General features: G+C 38.4%; 1 protein-coding gene across 5 annotated transcripts in view; it reads left to right on the top strand.

The window, feature by feature from the left end:
* Window positions 1-26,752, top strand: part of tnr (tenascin R (restrictin, janusin)) — a 167,285-nt gene that overhangs the window by 52,724 nt on the left and 87,809 nt on the right. For all 5 annotated transcript variants that reach the window (XM_051404691.1, XM_051404701.1, XM_051404665.1 and 2 more), the window contains exon 3: window positions 24,766-24,819. The gene's annotated coding sequence lies outside the window, so the exon portion shown is untranslated. The remainder of the gene's footprint in view (window positions 1-24,765; window positions 24,820-26,752) is intronic.

Below are 26,752 nucleotides of genomic sequence, written 5' to 3'. Positions count from 1 at the left end.
CTGTGTGTGTCTCTGTACCCTCTACTTTACAGCAATACACTCAGATGTATGGGTTGATAGGTTGGTAAATAGGAAGGTATTGTCTGTAGGTAGATATAGCGAGATAATATGGATATAGGTAGATCAGGAAATATAGATAGATGTGTAGATGGACAGAGAGAAAATAAATTTTAAGATAAATAAAGATCGCCAGCTTTGTCTTATTTAAGGCATTTTCAGAAGAAGAAACCTTTCTTCACAACATTGTCAAAATGAGCAGTTATTCAACACCTCCTTCACACTGATAATAATGGAAACAACTGCCTGATTCACACTACAGGGTCTAACAAGGAAAATGAGATTAGTCATTATTATTGTTACTGAGTGATCTACACAAATTCAGACTAATTGTTCACACGAGGAAACCATATAATTCAGAGGGTGAAAACAGGATGCAAAAAGGAGAAGTTAAAATAAGCAAAATCCATCCATCTCTATGTATACTGGCTTATCCAAAGTCCGTCAAGTTTTAAAAGTAACACAATTCTGAGCTTGCTGAGCATCTTCTAAAGGTCATTTAGAAGCCTGGAAGTTGAACGTATAAAAACAATAATGCCTTCATTTTTTTGCTTACAAGAAGGTCTACAGAAGATTTCTGGCTGCACTCAGGGGTCCCAGACCTTTTAATAATAGTGGATTGAATGGCATGCCATGAGCTAGACCAAGCAAAACCAAGTTAATATGCTATTATTTCTCTTAAGGTAACAATTATACTTATGGACATAGCGTGTCATAGTGAAGGATTTTGAGTTTCTATGGCACTAAAAAGTACTTTGTTTCTGCACACGAGAGACAACATAGCCTTTATTAAATTCACTCCCATTTTTCCATTCATTTTATATCAGCAGCAGTGCATCACAAACCCATGTACACAGAGCAAATCTGATGAAGCACCATGCGAAGTACATAGTTCCCTCCTTTTTGTTTTGTTTTAAAAGTAATAAAACAGTGTCAATCCCTACACCTGCTGGTGTGCACTGAAATATATGCTGGAATATATTTTTGTTGTCTGGTTTACTTTGGTTTGCTCTGCACCAGCTGGCACCCAGAAGAGAAGCACTACTGTGCACAGGGTTTTTTTCTACTTCCTAAATACATGTATCGGTTTGTTTGATCCTTACTCACAAATATCACTGTTGTGTTAAACTATATTTTGACCGTACGGTTGAGAGGCTCTTCTTGGAACTCACAGTAGTAGGCAGAGAGAAGGAAGGAGGTGGCGCTGCATGTTTGCCTTTCTAATTAGTTCTCATAGGAACCCAGCCATTGATTGTTGCAAATGCCCATTGATTTTTTAGCAGGGCCCTATGCTATTTGACGTTGGTGCTGAATGCCACGGGACAAATGACGTCTGTTTGTCTGTGAAATCAGTATGTCTTTTTGTGTTTAAGCTTGTGTGTGTGTGTGTGTGCATATGCAGCTTCCTACATATTTATGTGTTAAATGAGAATCGGTCTGGTGAGCTGACAAATAGGAAAGTTGCTGCAATCCTTTTGGCCCAGGCAGCCTAATCGAGAGACATTGATCTGGCCAGGGGCAACAGTGTGCTTACTTGCACATTGAGGTAGCCAAAAGCTATTGGCAAACTGTTTGTTCTCATTGGGTACAATCTCAAGACTTCCCTCTCTGTGGTCTAAACCGATCACTATGTCAGAAGTTCAGAAAGAGTGCCACAATTAATCAGCTAGTCTCCCTCAATATTTTTGGTAACAAAATGTTGGGTGATGCCCTAGTTCAATACCGACCTTAATTATTTGTTCATGAATTATGCCTACATTGTATAGATTGAGATGACAATATGTCAAGTGCAAAAAACTGCAAAGTAAGCATAAAACTATCCTAGTTTAGCACAACATAAAGAGCCAGTGGAATTTATTTTCTGATGGGTTTGAAAAAAAGTGAAAGTAAATGGTGTCAAATTGCTGATCGTGAACCATAATTTCTTGTTTATGTTTAAGTCAGTGTAATAAAAGGAGTTGTGCTCTGCCTAAAAAACATTATCTAGCCACACTCTATATTATTTAAAGGCCCAGTGTGTAACATTAGGACGATCTACTGGCAGAAGTGGAATATCATATTCATACGTTTGTTTTCATTAGTGTATAATCACCTGACTATAGGAATCGTGTTTTTAATCTACAAATGCTGCAGGTAGATAGGGCTTTTCATGTATTTTTTGGAGAGTTTCGTGGTCACCTTAGTTTTTCCTACACACTTCACAGCCGTTTTTATTCCCAGGTCTTCAAATACAGACACGAGTGGTGTTCTAGTTAGTTGCTAGATGCCACTAAATACTACACACTGGTCTTTTACCTTTAATACCAAAATTCTGTTGGTATTGTGAATCAATTTGATAAGGCAACCAGCTGCTCACTCTGTAAAATTGTAGGACATGGCATTTTTCAGAACAATTAGCAGGATCCTGATTGTGTGAATCATAAACGGTGTTCGGTGTATTTTGACTCTGAGCGCTCCATCTCAGAGTATGTTGTTAGCCAGCTTGGCAGTATCCAGGATATTGGTTCCAGTCACTTGATTTTCCACATTAAGTTTGTGATGTGACAGGTATTTCCACTGAGGTTCACAACAGGCCCAGTGCTTGCCAGCTAACTGGCTACTCGATTTTGCCCCCTGATCTCACGGCACATGTTAAGCCTACGCTAACTGTGTGGTGGTTGTCAAAAACTCAAAGGTGTCATCCTTGGTAATTTCATACAGCCAGCCAGTTGTAGTGATGCTTTAACTGTGCCAGTTCCCTGTGGATAAACTGGTTATATTTTGGTTGTGTCATGATGTATTTGTCTTAAAGTATTCAAGTAAAACAAGTTTGAGTGAGAATTAAAAACAGACGATTCTGTGACAAAAATGATTTTGTCCCGTATGAATGTAATAACTCCTCTGCCGAATGCTGCTGCCTCTCACCTGCTTTACTGTGGTCTTTGGATTTGTTGTCTCAGCAAACGGCCTGCTTTAATGGGAATTTGCCTGTCATTGTTCCCAACTCTCGTTCCTGCGAGGGGTTTGAATAATGCAACACTATGTCCTTAACTTCCATTTGAATATATCTGTCTGGTCAGCAGAGAGAGAAAGTGACAAAGACAGAGCGACTTAAGTCAGAGACAAAAGTACAGAAAGGCAAAGGGACAAAAAGTGAAAGAGAGGCAAGAAAAGAGAAAGTTGGTAAGAAAAAGGCAGACAAAGAAAGAAAAGAGCATATCAATAGACAGAGAGAAAGATGGATAGAAAGAGCGATTGTGAGAGAGAGGGCCACACAGTGCAGCGTCTATATTAGGCTTCCAAAGGATATCTAATGTGATTTGCTTGGGTAATGAGACAGGCAGCCATTTGTAATTTTTGAGTGTTAGTTCACTGCTCGTCATGCTTTTCTTCTGCGCTGTGTACCTACATCCACATCCTGATTACTGAGAGGTTGCAGATGTTTATTTTTGTTGGTTGGAGAATACGCCGACAGACGGTGATGAATGAAGACGGTATTCCTTTGTGGCAGCAACAACAGTAGCAGGATTGACTGTAGCTTTGGCAATAATGCTGTCACTACATCGCACTGTTGTTTGCTCAAAGTTTAGATTGTTTATTTATACTAAGCTGGAAAAATGATGCAAGAAAACAAGATGTTCTTTAAAGTCATAATATAAACCATTTCATTGTGACATTTCCATTTTACTATATGTATGGCTAAACAATCTTTATACAGTAATTTAAAAGACATATTACTTATTTTCACATCTAAAACTTTGGCAACATGATTGCCAAAATATAATTCTTGCAGTTAACAGTCTTAATGTGAGATGCTTGAATTAATTCTCCATGTAGAAGGAGAGACAGATCTGGTCTGCCTAATGACATGTTAAGCTAAAGTAGAAGTAGTTGGTAGTGAGACCTATTGCTTCAGTTGTCTATTGGCTAGTTAAGTCTTTAGCCAGGGTTTACTTTTTGACTCAATTACAGTAGCTGATTAAGTTATAGTTACACTTACATTCAGTGTCAATTGAGATTTTTCTTCAGATTTATTTTGTAAATTAACTTTACTGACCGTTGTGGTGATGTTGGACACAACTGAAAGAATTGTAAGTAGCTATATTGGTAGCCATATTGCTGTCTAAAACATGTAATAAAATCACAGTGGTGAGTGTTGTTGTCCACATTTAAACCCCATCTCCTAGAAATGACATTATGTACTGTCCGTCTCACATATCGCTTCTTTAAGGCAAAGAGGAAAGACTGTTTGGTCAAATCTGACTGTAAAGTTTATTTTTGAACATGTAACCAAGACTACAATCTTCCCCTAACTTAAACCAATGTGCTCATGTTGCCTAAACCACAGCCAGGACACAGGATATGAACCCCAGAGTGTGTTGTGTTGTATGCCCACCATTCACCTACACCATTTTTCTTATGAATCTTAAGCAGTAAATAAACAAAAACAAATTGCCAATTTCGTGTAGAAGGTCTCTGTGCTTTTGATAACCTTTGACCTGAAATTAGTTCCCGGGTCAAGTCAGTTTTTATTTATGTAGCCCAGTGTCACAAATCACAACTTTGCCTCTTTGGGCTTTACAGTCAGTACAGAACAATACAATACAATACAGTGTACAGTTTACAACAGTTGTAATGCACAATGGTTTAGATTGTTACATTAGTCAACCATATTTTTCCAATAGGCTTCAACAAGTTGTTGGGTTCACTGCAAAGCACTGTGGTTAGTGGGACACAGATAGTTGACAGTGCGGTCAGTGGGACAAAGAGTAGACTGACAATGTTCAGGTGGCCATAGATTCAATAGAGCACATTTTAAACCATGAGCTTTCTGTGTCGGGCTGCTGGCTTTTTGCATTTACTTTACGGGTAAAACTACATTAAATCAATCTGAAATTCACCAGAGGAGCCTCACAAGTACCTGGCCAACATCAGTTTTAATCCATGTTGACATCCGATATAATTATATCTTTGTGTCTGGTAAACGCAATGCACATCGTACAGAGATGGCCGTAAGTTTACTCTTCGTCCTGCCAACCGCATAGGCACTGGCCTGTCGTAGCCATTTTCTTCAGTTTTGCAAAATAGATTTAAAAAGTCATAACACAAAAAGTGTTTCTCAGTTGAGCAGTCTGAAGAGCGCAGAATATGATTTAAGCTTCCTTCTGGAGGGCAGAACAACAATGCAGCTCTAGCAGAATCACTTCAACTATAAATCTAGTTAAAAGTGGAGACCTTACTGTAGCTCCCATGCTGCAGTCTACTTTTACTTTCCATTATACCTTAGTTAAAGAGCTCTCTCATGTCCCTTTGAGAACAGGTACTGTATTTCACCAGCTCTAATTTCACAGCTACTTTCACACTCTTTAATTCCTCCTTTTCAATTTGAAACTACTGACATAAAGATCTCTCTCCCTGTTAAGCAGCATCAGTTGAAGTCTCTTTTTTTCTCGCTTTAACCTCCACTTTCTTCTCTGCCTTTCTTCTCTTGCTCACTCACTCCCTTTTTTTCCCCCCTCTAAGAAGACAAAGTCGAATGGCCCAATAGCGTTTAATTGCTGTGGTTTTTATGTGGTCTGCTGAGAAGTAATAGCCACTCAGCACTTCTGTCCACAAGATAGATGCTGCCGATGCTTGTCTGGGAGTTGGTTGCAGCGTGGGAGCGCACCCAGTGGCTCAAGGAAGTGCAGGTGAAGTAATAAAAGAAAATGGTTCGCTGGGGGGGAAAAAAAAAATCCCGCAATGGATTTCATTTCCTTATTGGAAACAAGTCACTCGGGGTCACGCACACAAGCATATGAACACACACTGATACACAAACACACGTCCGCATAGACAGGCAGGCAAACGCAGCAGCAGACACACTCACATAAAGGGGTCAGAGAGGAGCAGCAACTTGTTAGCAGCAACCATCCGCTGTGACCAGTCCAATAATGCAATCTGCTCTTGCTGTTGGACAGGCCACCATATGGAAGCGGTCACAGGGTGACTCAGACTGAATCAAAAATGGAAACTGCAGGAAATCAAAAGGATTGCTTGGATCCCTCCTGTGTTTGGTGTCACAGACAGGACACAAACCTATTATTTCCTAGGCCCTAAAACATTAAAATAAAATCCTTCTCTGCAGCACCTCTGTGGTGGGGCTTTACAACAACAACAACAGCAACACATTACAGTTCTTAACACCAGCATCATGTGAACATTTGATGCTTTTAATAAACCTTAAATCATCATCATCTAAATGTACAGTTTTTGTGTAACAATTTTCATATAGTATTTTAACAATCCTGTAACATCAGCAGCATTCATAACAATTGTACATGCTTGTATATACTGTATGTATTTTTAGTCAGTTATTTACACCAAGCTTAACTACTTAGCATTTCTTAGAATGATTTAGCCTTTAATTAAATCTGCTCAGTGACAGCAACAACAAAAATCATGTCAAATGTGCTAATGCAGGTGTTAATTTACAGATAACCAGGATCTGTATACTGTAGGTCAGTTTAATTTGTAGGGAAATACTGAAGAAACCAAAATACAATAATCTGTTCAATGCAACTTTAGCCTAACATGATAGGAAATGTCAGCATTCATTAAGAAACAAACAATATTTAGGAGACAACAGATAGGAAGTATTTGAAGAGAATTAAAGAGAGAATCAAATATTTGAGAGTTCTGACACAATGCAACGTGGTAGTCTCTCTGTGTCTCGCTACATAACAAGATTTCTATTATGAAATAAACAACATAACAGAATAAAATCATATCATCACATTACGCAGACATATTTTCGACTATCACGGCTATTGTTATCTTCTCAACAATAACTTGTAATATTCAGTTCACACTGAGAATACATCACTTTATTTCAGGTTTAGTTCTATTGAATGAAGTTGTCTTTTAGTGCACATGCAGTCACTGCATTAATATTCCTAAGAGCTCTACCGAGAAGAGCTACAACGGATTTCTTATATAGAGTTGCGTGCTGTACATGCCAACAGTACATAGTTTTAACAAAACTGTAGTTACGCTACATACAAAAAAAAACGTCATTGACATCTTGGGAGGGCATGGGGTATGGAACATAGTAAGTTATGTGAGATTACCTTGGAACCCAACCATGTCAGAAGTTCACTGAAGAGTTTAATTGCTATCCATGTGATTGGATTTTGTTAGTCCCAACACATGATAGAAATTCAAAATCTTGACTCCATGAAAAAGCAATTACTTGCTTTACTGCTTAACTGTTAAGAGGCTCTCATTATCTAGTTAAAACCATTCACAATTTTAATTCAAAGGAAGCTTCAATTTGGTTTATTTACTGTCACACTGTGTGCAGTCTATCCCTCTTCAATGGATAAGAGGTACTGAAAGACAGACTTGGCATTTTTGACATTTGTGACACATGCAGAGATGGTCTGTGTAAACATTTGTGGTTCTGTTATTCTCCATTCCCCATTTGCAGCTGCTCAGCTAATATAATGGTATTGCATGTTTGACTGAAAACTGTTTAATTTGATAGCCCCTTATACATGTAATGAAATAGTAAATTACAGTTAATAGAAATGGGATGTTTGTAATGCGGAATGTGAAGTTTGGGCATTTTCCAAGGAAGTTATTCCAAAGACAAAATTAACTTTTGTGGAGCTTTTTGTCTGTAACATTAACACCCTGAGTGTTGAGGTCCAAAGAATTTACGTAAGCCATTTAATTATTGTTTTTAATTAAGATGCCCGGTACATTGTTAATGCATCACCAGTCACCACTGTTATCATCATTTGTGAGCTACAAGAAAACTCATTACACTTGCATCACTTCTTCAGAGTCTTCAAACTTGCTCTATTCAGTGTTTCGGGGACTACTTTAATCACCTTGCTTTTCTCTTCAGTAACGTTACTCTTTTCTACACAAGCCACACAAACACCTGTTCTGGCCTGTGTCTCTCACACACACCTGCTTGCACAGGAAAACACAATTCGTGGATATTTTTCACCTGCTATTCTGAGTGAGGCTTGTTGGTAATGACGTAGCCTATCATAACGATTGAAAACAACGTGGTACCGAATGACATGACCAACTGATGTGTTCACTGTTGCTTTACCTGGTCCGCGCTGGTAAAATTAACAGCGTATCTGCGCCAGAGAGCATGTGTCTCTGTGTTTCTCTGCAGAGCAGTGTGACTGTCAGTAGACTGTACAGGAGGGGCAGAGCGAGGGGAGATTGACGATAGTTAATCGATCGTGAATATTTGTACTGTGAGTGAGAGAGGCTTTGCTGAAGCAACGGAGCAAAACACAATGTTAGAGAGACGTGTAAAAATATTTTCAGTTTGCCATAGTCTAGGTAATTATTGGGAAACACTGCTTTCTGTTTTAGTAATGACAAAGCTGTAGTTTTACTTTTCAAGTTCATGTAGCAACGGTTTAACTTTAGTGACAATGATCATTTTAGACAGGATGCAACATAAATGTATAAATGTACTTTAGAGTTTACTAGGTACGCCTTGTGTCCACACTGACAGCGTTAATGCTGCGGCCCTGCTACTGCCTACAGTGAGATTGCCTTTGATAAAGGCCGTCAGTAATAGAATGTTTATTGAGTTTTTATTTAATCATAAATTTCTTTTATATAGTTTTGACAGAAAAAGGTTAAGCGTTTGCTCAATTGTAAAAAGAAATGTATTCTGTGTTCTACAGATATTGAAATTCAAACTGTTGCGAAAGGTGTATGTTGCTGATATGATGTCAATATGACTATTAACAGACTATTTCCACTGTCTGTTTGCTGGGAACAGCACGTCATGGGAAAAAAATAGGTTGCATGCTGTATCTCTAGATGACATGCGACTGGACTAAAATTAAGAAACTGATGGAATTTCTGAATAACAATATAGATAAACAATTATGTTTGCCTAGTCTGCCTAATCCACAGACAAAGAAGAAGGGTACTGGCAAATAGTGGCAGAGTGAGACCTTTCACTTTCTCAGCTAGCCCTGGTCTATCAACTTTTGCCGTCAAAGACACTCCTGGTGAACAATATGGTGAACAGACTCACCAACGAGTGGGTTGGCTAACACAAAGATCAGTTCTTTGCAGATAAGCAATTCACATGCGTGAATGTAGTGTTTTTCCTGCACTGATGAGATGTACTCCTTAGGTATCATAATGTGGTACCATATGACAAGGCATTTTTCAACACTAGTAATAGTAGTATCAAAGCAATCCAGTTGGTACCATTAAAGTTCAGTACCCAGCCCTACACCCCCAGCACTTTTCCCACCATTAAAGAAGATTTACTTTTTTATCCATCCCCGATGGGGAAATTCTTGTTTCTCTCTATTTCTTACACACAAAAGACAGAAATACAATCACATACACGCAGTTTTCAAACTACTGCAGCCCCAGTTAGCAGCGTCAAGAATCTGTGGGTTATTTTTCCTGACTGAGGGGTGTTTCCTTTATTGGTCATTTTCCCTAAATTGTATCCATGCTAAGATCTGATGAATGTTTAATCAATAAAACCTTGCATTCCTACAAAACAGGACTTAATGAAACCTCATGTTCACCATTTGCTTCCTGGGTAATTTACACTGCGGGTTGTTCAGACAGTAATGTGGCTTTGGTCAAGGGAAACATTTAGGCATCCAAAGCCCTCAGCTGGGGCTACTTAGTCTAGGTTACCGTAGTGATTTGGGCAAGAGGCAGCCATTTGTCCTAGTTGAGCTGGCAGTGCAGTAGCTATCCCACATGGAAAACAGCCCCGGGTGAAAATGACTTTCCATTACTTGTGACCCCATCTGTAAATGACAATCCCTGCTGATAGGATAATTCGCTGCCTTACATATCAACCAGATTTTTTGTTGCAAGATAATGGAGGCATATAGTGTGACCCCACAATGTAGAAATACCTCCCTAAAAATAGAATAATGTATTCATGTTTTTTCTAGATGTTTGGATGATGGATGATATTCAGGGGAGCTGTGTGCTTCCACAGTCTCTGTCTCAGGAACCTCACATATAAAACAATGTCATCTCACAGTAGTATTCATGTGATATTTGTCTTTTTATTTGTATCTTTGTATTTTTCTTTTGGGCAATGACACTGTATTCCTGTGTAGTCCGCATCTTAGAAGATATATTGATCACATCATTAGAAAGGAATGAATGGGAGACCATGTTAGAATTGATTGCTGTGGGGATGCTTCTGAAGGAGACTTGTTTCATTGCGTAACTCACAAATCAATAGTCCCAAAATAACAAATTATCTTGTATCAAGTTATGTGCTCATAGCTATCTGTCATAGTGTGTCACTGTGTGCGTGTGTGCATGAGTACATGTGTGGCTTGTTCATTTAGCAGAGAGCACTGAAGCAGAATTTAGTGTCATAACAAAGCAAGAGAATCAATGCAGAAGCACTCTTGATCTCTGTTCGCTGTATAACAAATATCACTGAAGCAAGATGACAGCACAGAAATAGGCAACTCGGGAGAGTGAGCAAGGCAGGGAGAGATAAAAAAAAAACAAGACGAAAGGGAAGGGAAGTCCACATTTTTCATCTGTTTTTTAGAAGATAACGTGGGTATTTTGAGTTCATTGCTAAATCGCTAGGTCAATTTCATGAGCACAGATGTCGCTCTAACTGGGCCAGACTGCCTGACATCACGTACTGAGCAGAGAAACATCTCAAGATAGTTACAAGCTCATGAGTCACAATGCATGGGCTGTGCCATAAAGTGTGCTATTTCTTTTTAACTAATGGCTCAACTCAAAATAGAGAGAGTGCTGACATGAACCTGAAGTAATTGCAGCCTATACAACCTTACTATTAGGTGTACTTGCATGTGTTTTTGCTTACCATATATGCCTGGATTGTTTGGCATAGCAAAACATAGATAACGGTATACATGTGGTATTTGTACTTTGTGTTGAATTAAGAAACACCACTACATTCCCTATATACAGTGTATACTGTAAGAGTCCTATAACTAGTGTTTGGTTCGAACTGTACTGAAATTACTTTCTGAAACGATGTGTTCTCAGTCAGTTCAGTTGAGCTCTCACTCAGTTGTGAGTGAAGGTGCAGGGGTACACTGACTCACTAAATGGATCCTCAATCACTGAACGTACCACACACAGTGAATGTGTCGTGAACCCTGAGTTGCTCAAGCCCGCCCCTCTCCCTCTCTCTCATGTCTTAAAGTCTCAACGTAGGAAGTAGTACCAAATATTTTATTTAATATTTAGGTGGCACGAAACCATAGGTGTTGTACTTAATAGGGTAGGACTTTACAATAGCAGCATACAATAGCAGGACACATAACGTAACTGTTTTGAAAAGAGGACAGCTGTAAGAGTACACTCACATACGTATGTGTTGCTGCTCGTAGTTTACAATATGTGGTGAAACTTGCAATATAAAAAAAAAAATGTGTTGCTGAGCCCAAGACGGTCTTGGATTCTTTCACTGTGAGGGAACGGCACATGTTCAGCAATTTGTTCACTGAACTTCCTACACAGTGAACGTGAGCACAGTGATGCACAGATGCTGAGTCCCTCCAGCCGGCCTCTCCTCCCCCCCTTCCTGTATGCTCCTTCTCATTCTGTACATAATAGAGAAGGAATTGAGCTTTCAGTTTACAAACTAATTCTCAGCTCACTGAGAATTATCCTTCACAAACGACCGTTCTCACTTCACTTAGCGAGCAGAACGTTCAGCTGTGTTTCAGCTCCGTGAGTGGGACTAGTACGCAGTCGGAGTTCCGGTCAAGCGCTGAATGATTCAGTAAATGAATCTTTTGAACAGTCTTTTTTAATGAATGATTCATAGTGATTCAGTACACTGAAAAAAACTGCCCTGCCCTTCACTGCCTATAACCTATACACTGGAGATACACACCCTTACTTTTTTTTAAACATTTCTAGAAATAGAAATCCTTATTGCCTTACTGGCTGAAAATATTAATCTGTATTCAAGCAGATGACTGTTAAATGTATGAAAAGGTTCCCAGGAATCACTGGAACATGCAGAGTTGATTCACTGGTTTTGCTTGAATAACTGAGGTAATAGAAAAACTTTTATCAAAGCCCCCTCTTACTTTCCAAAGGCAGTTTTGCTCATCGGCAAGCAGAGCCATCTCCTGAGATTATTTGAAAGTCTGTTATTCAAGAGAAAAGGATGTAGTTCATATGCAGCACTCATACAGTTTAACATACATCCGTCTTTCTTTTATACCTTACAATTAATTTTGGGATTGGCTTTATGAGTTTAAGGTTATGTTGCAGGACTAATTCCACTGTCAAAATAAGCTTGAAACCACAAAATTTAAATGACCGAATGGCTATATGGACACCATAAGAGCTATTTTAGGTAACTTAACTTAAGTTAACTTTTAAAGTTTTAACTTTAAGGACTTTTTATAAGGGTTATATTCTTAATTTGCTATTCTAAGCCTGAAATGCAAACAGAACAATCAGTGAGATTTGATGTTTTGCGAAAGATTTTAGGCATCAGGACCTGATTCTTTTAATTTTCGATTCATCTTTTGACTTTTTCGAATAAGAAAAGGCTCATCTGGAATTCTCAGACCCCAAGGTGATTCTCTGTCAGTCCAACATATATAGTTAACAATCATAAAAGACAAAAAAACATCTAATTATGTCTTTTGAGAAACTGGAACCAACAAATGTTTAATGTTTCTGCTTAAAGAATGACCGATTATCAAAATAGTTAGTACTAATTGATTATCATTATATGAAATTCACCTTCCTCATTGATTATTGCCAGTTATGTCTTGTTGGCTTGATTTAAATCCAATCTTTATATCAGTAACAAGCATGATTTCTATTATTGGCATCATACACAACATTTCTGGGTCCTCAGGGTTGGATTTCTGTGTTCAGTCTTCTTTAATATATCAAAATTGGTTGCTCTGATAATGAGCTAGACAAGGATATGTACTTAACCTTTATACCACCAAATCAAGCGAAATGGAAAACGTTGTATCCATTTGTACGTTGGTCAAATCAGGTAACATCAGTGATGGAGACTGAGAAATGCAGCCATGTTTCACGATTGAGCTACACCTGGCTGACCACAAATTGAATTTCTTCCTGCCTATGAATGTGATGTAAATTTAGATTGCAATAGATGGATTCTGTAATGTTTTTCTGCAGTCCAGATTTGATCAAATCTGATTTTAGTCTTGATAACCCCAAAATCAGATTCAGGCCTCAAAAGTAAATAAACCAGTCACAGCTGTAGCACTCAGACTTATTCAGTTCAGCCTTTGTTTCCATTTTTTAAAATTCCAGCCCTTTAAATGTGATTAAACAATGAATAATTAACACTTAAACACCAAATTCCTCAGTATTGTAATGCAGCACTGCCATTAGAGCTACACTTACATTTTCTAATTTTGCTGCATTTGGAATACGATTAACCTTCCTGCAACCTAATTTTCTAATTTCATGCCAGTATTGTTGTGGGTTTTACATTTGTACCTGCTCAACATGCAAAGTGCATCCATGATTAAACCTGCATTTACATAAATCTTATCAAATTTGAAAAGGTTTAAATGCCTTCCCTTGCTTCTTTTGGTTTGCCTGTTTTCTTTGCACTCAAGAACTCTTTTCTCTGTAATTTGTCACCACATAGTCTCTTATTGACTGATTCCACTAAGGTTCAGTCTGTTTTTATTTCTTTCAGACTGCTCTTATAAGTGCTCTGTGGTGAGGACAAGGGCCCAAATGGTGCAATGTTAATATATGTCTAAATGTTTACTTACTATCTGTGTGCCATCAAGGGCACAACAAGGGTACAGTTGTGTGTACATTATACTACACCTTCCATTGAGTTCACATTTAGCTGAGTATACTTTTAGAGTCATTAACTAATAAATAATCTCACTGCCTTACAAAATCTTTATTTAATCAAATGCTCCAACTGTTAGATAGAGCACTGCGAAGCAATTTTAACATTTAGCCTAAGCCTAGTTGGCTCTTTTCCTTCAAATATAAAGAATGCACAAGCTTGTTATATCCCTTAGGTCTGCATCGCTTATCATGTTCCCACTGGAGAGAGATTCAATAGAAATTGATTGAGTGATGCTCTCCACTTCTCTCTCACGCTCTCTTCACAATCCCAGTTATCCTCCAGGATATCCGCAGCCCGACCTGCAGCTCTAACCTCTCTGCACTGCTCTGACCAGGACTGTGCTGTCTTTAAAGGCTGATGAGTATGTGTGTGCGTGCATAAGAGAGAGAGGGTCTGAGTGGTGGAGGGAAGTGAGGATTCTGTGTGTAATATAAGGTGTGTAATATGCAGTGTATGTGGCTGAATAAATGAGACAGCGTGTGTTACTTTGCAGCCAAAAGAGAGCAAAGTGAAATTCCTCGTATTTCTTGTGCGGTGCTTTTTACAGTATTTTAAAAAAGGTGGGAGTATATTATTTCATCTCAATCTAATTTGACGTACATTTGGATATAAGACAGAAATTCTGTAGTTTAATTCTAATGATTTGAATAATTGATCATTTAAATGACAAAAGCACAAGTGAGATGAACGGCTACTCTTGACTAAAATTGTATCACAGAAAACCAATATTGCTACAGATGAGTAGGAACATCAGTTTCTGTACAAGTTGTTATTCTTGTAGGTAGTTGTAGTAGTAATACATCTCACAGTGTAACAATTAACTCAGTGATGGCCGCACTGATTTACTGTATTTTCAAAGGGGAGATTAGAGTTTTCATCCTATATTCAATTTGATATATATGCTATATTTAGCCTGGTAAGCTGTAAGTACGTCTTGCTTCCTGTAAGCAATGTAGTAAAATTGCAAACAAAACATAGGCAAATGAAAATATTTTCATGTGCACTTACACACCTGCAGATTGCTCGTTGTTCATTGTTTCTTTGGGGAGATTTGAATCTTTGATATGTATGTCGCGCACCCCTTTGGTTGATACAGTTGTTCATCCAAGGCAGCAGGAGAAGCAGCTGGCAGCTTTAAATGTAGTCGCATTTCTAAACCTAATAGGCCTGAGAAACCCCAAATTATTGAATGTCACATACACACTAAAAAATCAAGGTACAGAAATGGACCTAAAAGGGTACAAAGGCTTTGTGTCTCCAGCTGTATCCTAGCACTGTACACAGACACTGTACCTTTGAACATGGTACATTTTCTGTATCTCTAAAAGAACATTTCTGTAACCCTAGTGACAAAAATATACCTTTATGTCCTGGTACATAAATGTAACCATTAGGCAGGTACAGACAGAATCTTTTTCCAGGAGCGACCTGATCACGTTTGCACTGTTACACATTCGTAACTGGAAGCTGCACAGTGTAACCAAAGTGGCTGGGGTTACAGGCACCTCAGTGGTGGTGTTCACTTTCCCCACCAAGATTTTTCCTGCCAGTTCCAGGAATTGAACCTACAACCTTCCGGTTGCAAACTCACTGCTCTAACTTTTAGGCCACCACTGCCAATTTATTTAAACTAGTGCAGTGCCCGTAGGAAGTATGTATTGCTATAGAAAATGGGAGGTTAAGTAGCTTTTTCATGGATACTAACTTGGAGCATAGCCTAGTAAATGAAGTGGACAGGACATATTATTTAGCCCTGTAATATAGGCTAGCATACATCAGAGAGAGAGAGAGAGAGAGAGAGAGAGAGAGAGAGAGAGAGAAGAGCAATGGCAGTAAGAGTTTCCACATCAAAAAATAGTTTTGAAACTACCAAAATAGTGTGAACGGTTAAGCCGACGCCGTGGAGCGAGGGCGTGTCGGTCAGACAGTCTGATAACTGCACAGATCTCCTACTCAACTTAATACAGAGAAATGTCCCACAAGCAACGTTACAGGACCAAACAACAGTAACGTATTAACTGTAACTGTCTTTGGCAACTTACATGAGGAAAAAAAATACCACAGCTGTACGTGGAGAAGCATCTGTCCTCCTGTCTGTCCTTCCGCCTGTCCTACCGACTCTTCCGTTACATTTCTGCCCGAAAAACAGCGTCTGTCACCGGCGAAAAACTGGCGAGTGTATGCGATCAAAAATCACTGCGACCGCCAGCCCTCTGAACCGAGATATCAGTTTACTTTCCGCTGGAAAACATTCTCTGTCTTGCGAGTGAGGGAGTCAGACAGCGTCCAGTTTACTGCTGGTGATTATGTATAATTATATCATTTAGAGTGAAAAAAGTAACTTTGTAACTTTCCAGGATGTTTGGTGGGTCAGGATCTCAATCGCTACACATTAGGGCTCTGCAGTGATTGGCTCTGGTGCGCACGTGGCTATGGTGGCTATGGTGGCTATGGTAATGCTAGCGGAATTCTAAATAATTTATGAAATAATTTATTAACTGTATCTTTGTAGTCCAAACAAAGCCGACATTGCACACCCTTAAACCACACAGCAGCCATGTTGAAACTCTCAGGTCAATCTGATCCTGATCTGCAGAGATATTTGAGCCACACACACACACACACACACACAGACAGAGATTCCTTGCTTTATAGATAGATAAATAACCATCATGTTGCATCTTTTAATACAGAACAATACAATGTGTGTACTTCATGTCAAGTCCTACATTTTTGTGATGTTGTGTCTGTGAAAGGTGGTTTTCTATCTCAAGTATTTAGCTGCACAAAGGTATCTGAGTTGGCGTGACAACTTAAATAACAGATATATTGACCTCTGTCTGCCACTCGGTGATATAAAAGCACTTAAGAGAGCGGGGACTTGAGCCTGGGACAAAACAAAAAGAGAAAAAGAAAAGAGACAAGAAAGGAATGGCAAGTGTTCATCCTGTGGCATGGAGTGCTTTCAGTGCAAAATATCTTAGCTTGTGGTAGCAAATTTAACAAGCTGATGGCCTTTAGGCTTTTGTTTTTACATTTTTATGCAAGCCAGAATGTCTTGGTCTTTTGAACAGAACACTTAAACTTGTCAGAGAGATAATCTACAGTTTGAATAAAACATTTTGGTCCTTTATGTAAGGAAGAATACACACTATTAAGTGAGTGATTCCACTTGTATGTAAATTGTCTCATGCTTAATTTACTGGTACTGTCCAACCATCTGGCTGGTCAGACATTTCTCCTATAGTGCTGAGGAGGCTCACTGAGGGTAACTAATGGCTGCTGTAATATACCAATAAGCATGAAGGATGTTGGCTTGGCTATTGTTGCAGTTGCAAGTAATCACATCTTAGACACAACTCGCACGAGGGATTTATATGAGAAATGCATTACATAATTTAGGACTAGTGACATTTATTTGTTACCCTTTGTAAACGTAATGATACAATAAATAAATGTAATCTCCATTTTGAAATTGTTAAACTATTAAATGTTAATTATGGAAGTTGTTGGATTGTTATGTATCTGCCATTACAGTAGTACCTGTGTGCTTTGTTTTCTTAATCTCCAGTTCAAGGCTTTTACTTTGTAACCAGCAACATTATAAGATTGACTTATAGACTTTTAATTTATTATTGGACATGTGGATTCATCAGATATACTGTGACTCCGCACTATCAACTCCCCCACTCTTTTACTTGCTCTGTGTATTCTCTTGTCACCTTTTCTCTGTTTCTCTGCCCGTCTCTCCTCCTGTCTGTCTCTGTGGGATCGATTACTGTCATAATTAAAAGTCGAACATGAAGGCCCAGTGATTCAGAAGGTTTATTGTGCCTGAGACCTGTGGTCTGCTGTATGTCTGCCTGTGGTTTTATTTGTGTTTATTTGTGTCTGTTTGTCTACTGTGTGTCTGTTTGTGTGTGTGTGTGAGCACCCTCATCATATGAATTTAGTTAAGCAATACCCAATATTGTATGTAAACATCTCTGCATCAACATTTAGCATACTGACTCAAACAAACCTTATGGAAATGTACCCAGAACACACACACACACACACACACACACACACACACACACACACACACACACACACACAACACACACACAGTAAGATTAGTGTGAGAAGAAATTAGACACAGTGGATCAAACACTTTTAATCATGTTGATTGCACAACATTAAAGTATTCACTTATTTTCCAATTTTAGCATTTCAATGTTAAGAACACAAATCTGCAAAACCCCAATAAGTGACTGCTATAATTTACCAGTCAGTTATTATTGTATTACAATTATTGGACTATGGAGATTATTTTTTTAGAAATATAAAATGGTATAACTGTGTGTACATCCTTTCTAACTTGTAAATCCAGTTAAGCAACTATTAGAAGCTGTACTTGATTCAGATCCTCCTCTCCGGCGACTGACTGAGCCGTTTGGCTCTACTCAGGTTTTCATTCATCCCAGCATTGAGACATGTTTCTCTTAATAATTAATTAAGCACATGTACAATGTCATTCATCAATCACTTTCACCTCCTGAGCTGGATCACGGATCCTGATCAATTTCAATATTTGATGATGGTCTAAACACTCGCCTCGCTCATTAAATATGTGGCCTTCGCTGTGTGCTGTAGGACCTGTGCTCCTCGAGCCTGAAGCGAAGTGTAAATATTTCAGGAAAGTGTTTCATAAAGGTTGACAGTGGAAGCGCTGTTTATTTCAGAGGTGTTATGCTGCCTCTAATAGGCTGAACAGAACACGTTAAAACTGACTGTCATACCAGTTTTGCCTCACGTCCCTACAGTTTAAAGGGACATTAGGCATTAGGCAACAGCAGCAACCCTCTTGTAAGTGTAGTTAACTCACTTAAAAAAAATTTAATTTCCTGCTCCGCAAAGATAACAAATGTCTCATTTTCAGCTGCCCTCAATCCCATAAATGAGCTCAGTGTCACTAACAGTGTTGGCTTCATTATTTTGACTGACACAGTGGAGGGATTTCTAAATGAATCCTGACATTTGTAACACGTCAACGTAAATTCGACTATTGACTAATTACCTCGGTGATCCCTTTGCCCTCATCACTGTTGCCAGTAATGAATGTTGTTTCCTTAAATTAAATACCTCCTCTAAACAAAAATAATGGAATAATTTAAAACATTGTGGCATGAGTGAAAAGACAACATATTTATACACAAAACAAGAAGGAACATAGCTTTTATTAGGTTGGTTTATGTTTTTATCAAAATTTAAAAGTCAGCACAGTTTTTAAGTTTGTGCCTCATAATTGAAAAATACTAATAAGGTAGCCTCTTCAGTTTTAATGTCTTCAAATTTACCTTCAAACTCCTCCTTCAGTAGTTTTAGGTTATTTTGGGACATTTTGTATAAAAAATGATGTATTGTTTGCTTTTTCCAATAATTTTCAGGACAAAGTCATGCTTATGTTGAACGAAATATTTAAACCAAATGTCTTTTTGATGACAGCATTTGTAAATGTTGAGAACTTAATGTTTACATTTAATGCAGTAGTAAATTATTTGATCACGTATAATCCTTGTACAATGTTACCAATTGTATAAGTAAAAATAAACAAGCACGTCTTAACAATAACTTGGATGGAAATGGATTGATGAAGTTTTCTCTCCACTCTTCTTTGTGTTTCTTCACTGTCCACTAATGATCGTAAAGTTCCCCCGCTGCCCTTTGGCATCCTTTCCCTCTCACTTTGTGCTGTGAGAAACAAAATAAAATAAAAACTTTTTCTCCTCAAAAGCCCCAGCAGGACCATGTAATGAAACCTGTTTGATGACACGGTAAACAACTTTTATTTTCTGAGGGAAAAAGGATGGTCTAAAACCCATTTTTCATTGGTGTAAAGGGGGCAAAGGCAGGTTTTGGTGTGGCAAGTGATGAATGGTTAGTGGGAGGGAATCCATCTGCTGCATCAACACAACGGAAATGGGATCGTCCACTGATAAAAAATTGCACACAGAGAGACAAGCCTAATTCACACACAAGACCAAAACTCACTGTAGAGTACAAAAGAGTGAGTGAGTGTATGTGTCTGTGTGTGAGTGTGTGTGTCTGTGTGTGTGTGTGTGTGTGTGTGTGTGTGTGTGTGTGTGTGTGTGTGTGTGTGTGTGTGTGTGTGTGTGTGTAGAATTCACTAGTGGCTGTGGGCCATCCTGACTAAATACCAACTATCTATCATCTGAGATATTTCATACTTCCTCTATTCAATAGGCCAGAATGATTTATGTAGTGTCTCAGGCAACTTTGCTATAGAATGATGTTGAGGTTTAGGAATATAGACAATAATATATGTTAAGTTATTTGGGTTTTCAGATTTGAATACACAATAAAATAAAATACAATATCTCAAGACAGTTTGAAAACACGTTAACGTTTTTCCTGATATGCTTGAGTGTTAGGTTTGGGAAATTCAGTTGCACTATATGCAATAAAATTGTATTCAAAAATCTCTTTTTCTCAAAAATGTGTTTATTGTTGCTCTGGATGTTTGACCTTCACTGTGCATGCAGGATGATGTATGTGCAGAGTTTAAAACTAATAATGTTTTCACATTCATCTAACGAAGATGGGAAGTTTCTCTGTGCTCCCCTTAAATTGGAGTTTAATATGTGTACATATGAGTGTGATTTTCTGACATCACAACAACTTTGAAAGCCAGTCATCAGTGGCGGTTCTATCATGAATGACACCCTGGGCGAGACCAAATTCAGCACACAATCCATGTAGAAAAGCTTTATTTTTAATGTAGCTCAGAAATACTGACGTATGGCTGCTGACGTATTAAACCAGACCATGATCTTCCCTTAACCTTAATTAGGTGCTACAAGTGTCTAAACATAACACATAAAAAGTATAATAATGCTGAAGTCACTCCAAGTGGATATTGTATTGCAAGATCGGATATTCTGACAGATTTTTGCAACCTGACAGAGATGTTAAATGAAAGTTTTTCTAGTTCTGTTCATAGAAAAGTTTTTTTTTCTTTTGGAAACAATTTCAATAAATCAGTGCATTGTCAACGTTTGACTCCAAAGTCAGCTTTATTGTCAATTGCTTCACATGCACCAGACATACAAAGTAATCGAGGGGACGTTTCTCACTCTCCCACGGTGAAACAGATAAAGTGCACAGGCACAAACAGACAAGACATATCCTAATACTAAAAGTAAACATTCAATTTCACAGCTGGTATGACATTTACTAAGGCTAAAAAGATTAAGAAAGATAGACAATAAAATATAAAATATACAATAATATTAAATATACAATACTTATGGTAGTGCAAAAAAAGGCAGTTGGTAATGGCAGTAACAAACATTAACAGTGCAAAAAGAACAGTCAGTGAAAACAGTAAATAGAAAATAGCAATTAAATAATTGCTATTAAATAGCAGCCAATTTAATAGTAATAGTGTAATAGACAGTTTGTTCAAGAGTCCAGAGTGGGGGGGGGGGAATCAGCTTTCTGACAGTTTGGCATTTGTTTGGCAACTCAAAAAGCAATGCGAGACCACTCACTTTGGGGGACACTGCTGCCGTCTTTTCTACACTCACAGCAATAGTGAGTTTTTGAGGATGCTCAATACGAATGCGTCAAATTTAAATGCTTCAATTGAACAAATAAATTTATTTGAAATGATAAAAGTTAAAGTCAACAATAATCATATTCAGTTCCATGTGACTGGTATTCAAATTAAATACAAATCTGCATGTACTAATCTTGCCATACTGTATGTTTTCATCCTTAATTGTATTAAACTCATTGCTTACAAGAATGAACTTAAACAACAGCAGGTGAAGCTGTGAAACAAGTCAGAAAGCAGAGGACACTAAATCCCTTCAACCTACTCCATCCATACTGTGTGAATTGTAAGAACTCAAAGACTTCACAAAATCGGTATGCCAGACACAAAATTCTCTCCAACTTTCCTCATTAAACTTACTGCTATTGTTTGGTTAGGCTTAAATCGAGATAGAGGAATGCAAATTATTTATTATACACATTCATTTCTGTTGTCTTATTTATGCTTAGATTTTTTGCGGTAGCAGCATTTTTTAGTGGCTGCTGGGCCAGCGAATAAACTGCAGGAACATAATATGATTTACATTCATAAGCATTCCTGGTGTTGCTCTCACAACTACAAAGCCGTCTGAGGAAGGAAACAGGACCATCTGTAACTTTCTCTTCTCTCAGTGGAACAGCATACAAAAGTTATACAGTACTAAAAGCCTGTGTATATTTGTGGATGTGCAGGGTAATGCAGTGATTCTGAGATGCCTGTTGTGATGTTGAAAAACAAAGGATTGTGTTTGTGAATCCTTGTATCTGCATCTCCATATTGGGCTATCTAAGTACTTTTGAATGCATGTATCCGTAAGGTAAAGTATTAATTCACAGAGGAAACACCTCAGGTTGTCTGAAGATTTCTCAGAAATTCTGTTGTGTAATGAGAAAGCTGATGCCACCAGTGAACAGGGTTAAATCAATATTTTACAGTATTTATTGTTATAGTTTTTATTTTGACGCACAAATCATGGTCAGAATTATCTTATTTCACTCCAAATGGACTGTCCTCACAAAGAAAAATGACATTTGCATTTGTAATGTGTTCAACAGGACCTACTGTGTGTTAGTGTTTATCTGAAAAGGACCTCTTGCTGCTGAGGTGTGTGTGTGTGTGTGTGTGTGTGTGTGTGTGTGTGTGTGTGTGTGTTTTCTGTCACAGACAAAGGTAGACATTGTTATTAGGGCTGCAAAACCTCTGAGGCAGGTTATTTGTCCCTGTTTTCTTCCAATTGTTCAGATTGGTTTGTTTGGTTTGTGACTGTGATTGTTTTTTAACTTAAAGGCTCCGTAATCAATATTTTGTATTAACCATGGTTCAGATAAATGTGAAAGGTATGGTGTGAAAGGTGTTGCTCAAAGTGAGGATCCCAAAGGCAATTGATCACCCATTTATCTCTCTCAGCACTACAGAGTATTTTAGCATCTTTCATTGTTCTGGCTCAGACAAAGTTAACGGCTAGCTGGTGAAGATAGTGGAACATTTAGCATCTGAAAATCCAGATACTTTTGTCAGTAGTTGATAGAGACCTTAGACTGTACAAAAATAAATGGACGTAGTCTCCATGATGTCACCCATAGGTATCTGAAGAGCCGTTGTGAAGCTCAGCGAGGTCGGCTCTGGCCGTTGGCATCTCGGCAGTCTGCTGGCTCTTGGCTAATCCAAAAATGGGCGGAGCTCTGGCGGGCCAAATGAAATGCATATCAGTTATATAAAAATTCTAAATTCCTACGGTTGTCATCAACAGGGAAATTAGTGTCCAAAGACAGCCCCAGGCTTAAACATGTTTATCTCTGCTTTAAAGTTGGGCATTTTAATATGTGGGCTTATGGAGACTGACTTGCTTTTGGAGCCAGCCTCAAGTGGCCATTTGAAGAACTACAGTTTTTGTTACTTGGCACTTCACGTTTGCTTCATCTCCCAGCCACGGAAGTTGCCGCTTGTTGAAGTTCTAAAGACTTTGTTAGGTGGCCAGAAACACGACTCCAAATTAATGAGAACGTTGCTCAGGGACTGCTGGATGTTTAAGTAAGCAACTGTTGGGTTTAAAGCTCATTCTGCTGCCTCCAGGTAGCCAAACAAATCAGTTAATGTAGGTTTAACCCAACCGTTTTTTTAACTCAACCTGTGATATCATTCTAATTATAACCAAGATCTTTTCTGTACCTAAATCTTACCAAACTATAATCACTGCAGTGGCAGGTCAGAAATCGTTCATACAGTATTTACCCTTTTTGTAACAGGGAAATGTGACTGTTTTGGATGGCACTAACAAAAAATGCCATCGTGCTTATACTGCATAATAATGTATCAAAAATGTAATAAATACAGTCATATAGATTTACTGAAAGAAATACTTAAATGCGATTACAGTCTGAATTTGCATGTTGATTTCCCTTATGAAGGGAACAAACAGATATAAGTATCTTTCCCTCTTACTGTGTTTGAAGAACTAACAGCGGAGCCAAGTTCCTTTGTTTATTTAATCAGCCTTCTTTGCTGGAGGAAACCCAAGTGAAAATGACACCATTTTCTGAGAATTTGCAATTCCTCTGAGCTGAAAACAACCAGGCCAGCAAAGCATGTCATTTTATCTCTCAGAGGGTGTGCGAGACACCCTCAAGAGCAAACAGGGCTTGGTTTTGTGTTTGCGTGGGCTTGCATGTGTGTGTTTGAGCAACAAAAAAACCCTCAGCAGCACACCAGACGAGGGAAGCAAATGAGTACCTTTTCCTTTTTCCATGTTGATAGAAGAGCCTCTATATATTCCTGTTATTTCTCAACAGGGGAAAGTGTACATACTTATGCCTCCATGAGCTTGTGTGCGCACTGTTGCTCGTATGCGTGTGCTTTTGTTTGTGCGTATCTGGTTTTGTGTGCCTTAAGTTTTCCCGCAATGTCCCATTGTTCCCTTATAGTTTTAAGAGACCGGAGGCAGTGCTTGTTTGCTTGTTTAATATAAATTCTGACTAATGCTGCTAATTTACAGTGACATCTTGACGCTTTATCTTACACACACTTCTATAAGAGATAGAAATGACTTTAAAAGTATATGTTTCCACCTGTGGTTTGTTTGTCAGTTTGTGTTATGTAGTGTGTGGGAGTAATAAATGCTCATGCATACGTGTCTACCACCAATACATTTGCATTTTAAATTCTTTTTAGGGAATGCTGTATTCTTAGGTTGGGGAGAAAGCAGTTTAAATGTGTGATTGCTGTAATGCTAATTTAATCTCTCCCCTCTTCTGGACAGGTGCAGCGTCAGAGAGAGACTGGCAACAAGAGAACAAAGTACTCACAGAAAAAGGTACTGTGCACACACAAACACAGACACACTCGTACGTGTTGAGGCGCATTAATGAACATCCATATTTTTCCCCCTGGCTATAGTGTAATGTTCAATTTAATGGTCTAATGTTCCTTAATGACTGCTTTATGTGCATGGGCTTATTGTGCATCTATCAACCTGAAGCACATCTAATCAGACAATTAGCCCTCATCTTGGGCTAATTCCCATGTATGTATTCATCACCACAACTGGATGTCTAATAGGAACACAAAAGACTGTCACTTTTTTATAACATGGTAGAGACACACACACACGCACGCACGCGCACAGACACACACACACACACACACACACACACACACACACACACACACACACACACACACACACAGCTGTCTAGCTGACTTTCTGGACAAACAGAGCAAAGCTTAGCATCAAACAAAGACAAATACAACTGGACAAATGGATACTTGACTGTAGACCAACTGATGTTGTACAGTTAAATCCAGAAGTGTGGACCTGAGTCACTGGCTGTTGTGATTGTTTCAGTAAACTGACAAAAAAAGTCACCCAGTGCAAACGTGCATCAGAGAGCATGTAATCAGCTGTTTATGTCACCAAGATCTCATCTCTGACCTGTGCAGTTGGGCTCCTGTTATTTTTTCTTAAATTCTATGTAGATGACTCTTCTTCTTCTTGTCCACTAAGGGATGAAAGATTATCACTCACAGCTGTCATTTTCTGTGCACTAATACCATAGATAAAACTTCAAAAATCCAAATAACAAATATACACAAACAATAATATTCTTTAAGTCTGTGCTAGAACAAAGATGACATTGGCACATTGTCTCAATATCATTTTTATTTGTTGCAAGTCTTTCTTTGCGTGTGCTTCCCCCATTTTGTAATTTGTTGCTCCAAACAAACCCTCATGAGCCAAAGGTGGTGGCACAGCTGAGATTTATGTTTTGGTAGTCACTTCAGCACCAAATTAAGATACCACTAGCAACTCGGAGGAGCTCTTATAAAGTGAAAATGCTAAGAGACCATTGTCTTGGTTTGCGTTGACATACAAACAGAGCTATCCAAAGTCACTTAAACTTAGTCACTGACCTCTTTCCCTTTGATATTCATTTTCATATAGTATACATGTATTGTGAAGCAAACAAAATACACCTTTCAGTGCAGTTAAGTTCATTGTCTTCAGTTAGATTAATGAGGGATAAGTTTTGTAGAATGCACTGGAGCTTTAGCAATGATATGTACATTTCTGCAGTTAGATTCTGATTTGGGAATAAGCTACACTCCTCTGCCTTATTACGCATGGGTTTAACAGCTAGGTTATGCTCATCACTTAATTAAATTTTCAGCCCTGGGATCTGACAAAAAGAGTACATGACCTACTGTGCTTATTTACACACCGGACTGGTAAGATATTCCACACAGATTTCCATTTTGAACAGTGATTATCCAGAGTGTCACAGGTGTCCTCAGGATATGTCCCAAGCTCCAAAACTCTTAACATAATTTTCTCTGGATAATGAAAATAAAGCTTGTAGTTGTTTAAACAGGATTAAGATCAAGAGCTCTCAGTTTTATACTCCATGACCATTGCCTTTCACACAGTCTTTGCTGTAGTGCAGTGACATTATTATGTGCATATTAATCCCCTAGACACAATTTAATGCAATGTTTCAGTAGAGTAATTAAAAAAACACATCTAAAGTACTACAAGTTACTGTAGTATAGAGTTTAGTTTACATTGTGGTTTGTTTTGAACTCTTTCTGAACAGTTGTAATCTGATTGCTCTACTTAACATTACTAGGTGTTCCATTACAACCGCCACAATGACTACTGTACATGTTGAATCATCAGACGTGAGGGCAATACCAATATAAGGAATGAGCTGGTTTGACTGTGTAACGTTGTAATCCTGTGTGTGTGCGCA

This window comes from Dicentrarchus labrax, unplaced genomic scaffold (genome assembly GCF_905237075.1).
Source record: "Dicentrarchus labrax unplaced genomic scaffold, dlabrax2021, whole genome shotgun sequence".
Lineage (NCBI taxonomy): Eukaryota > Metazoa > Chordata > Actinopteri > Moronidae > Dicentrarchus > Dicentrarchus labrax.
This window is presented reverse-complemented; position numbering and strand designations above follow the sequence as displayed.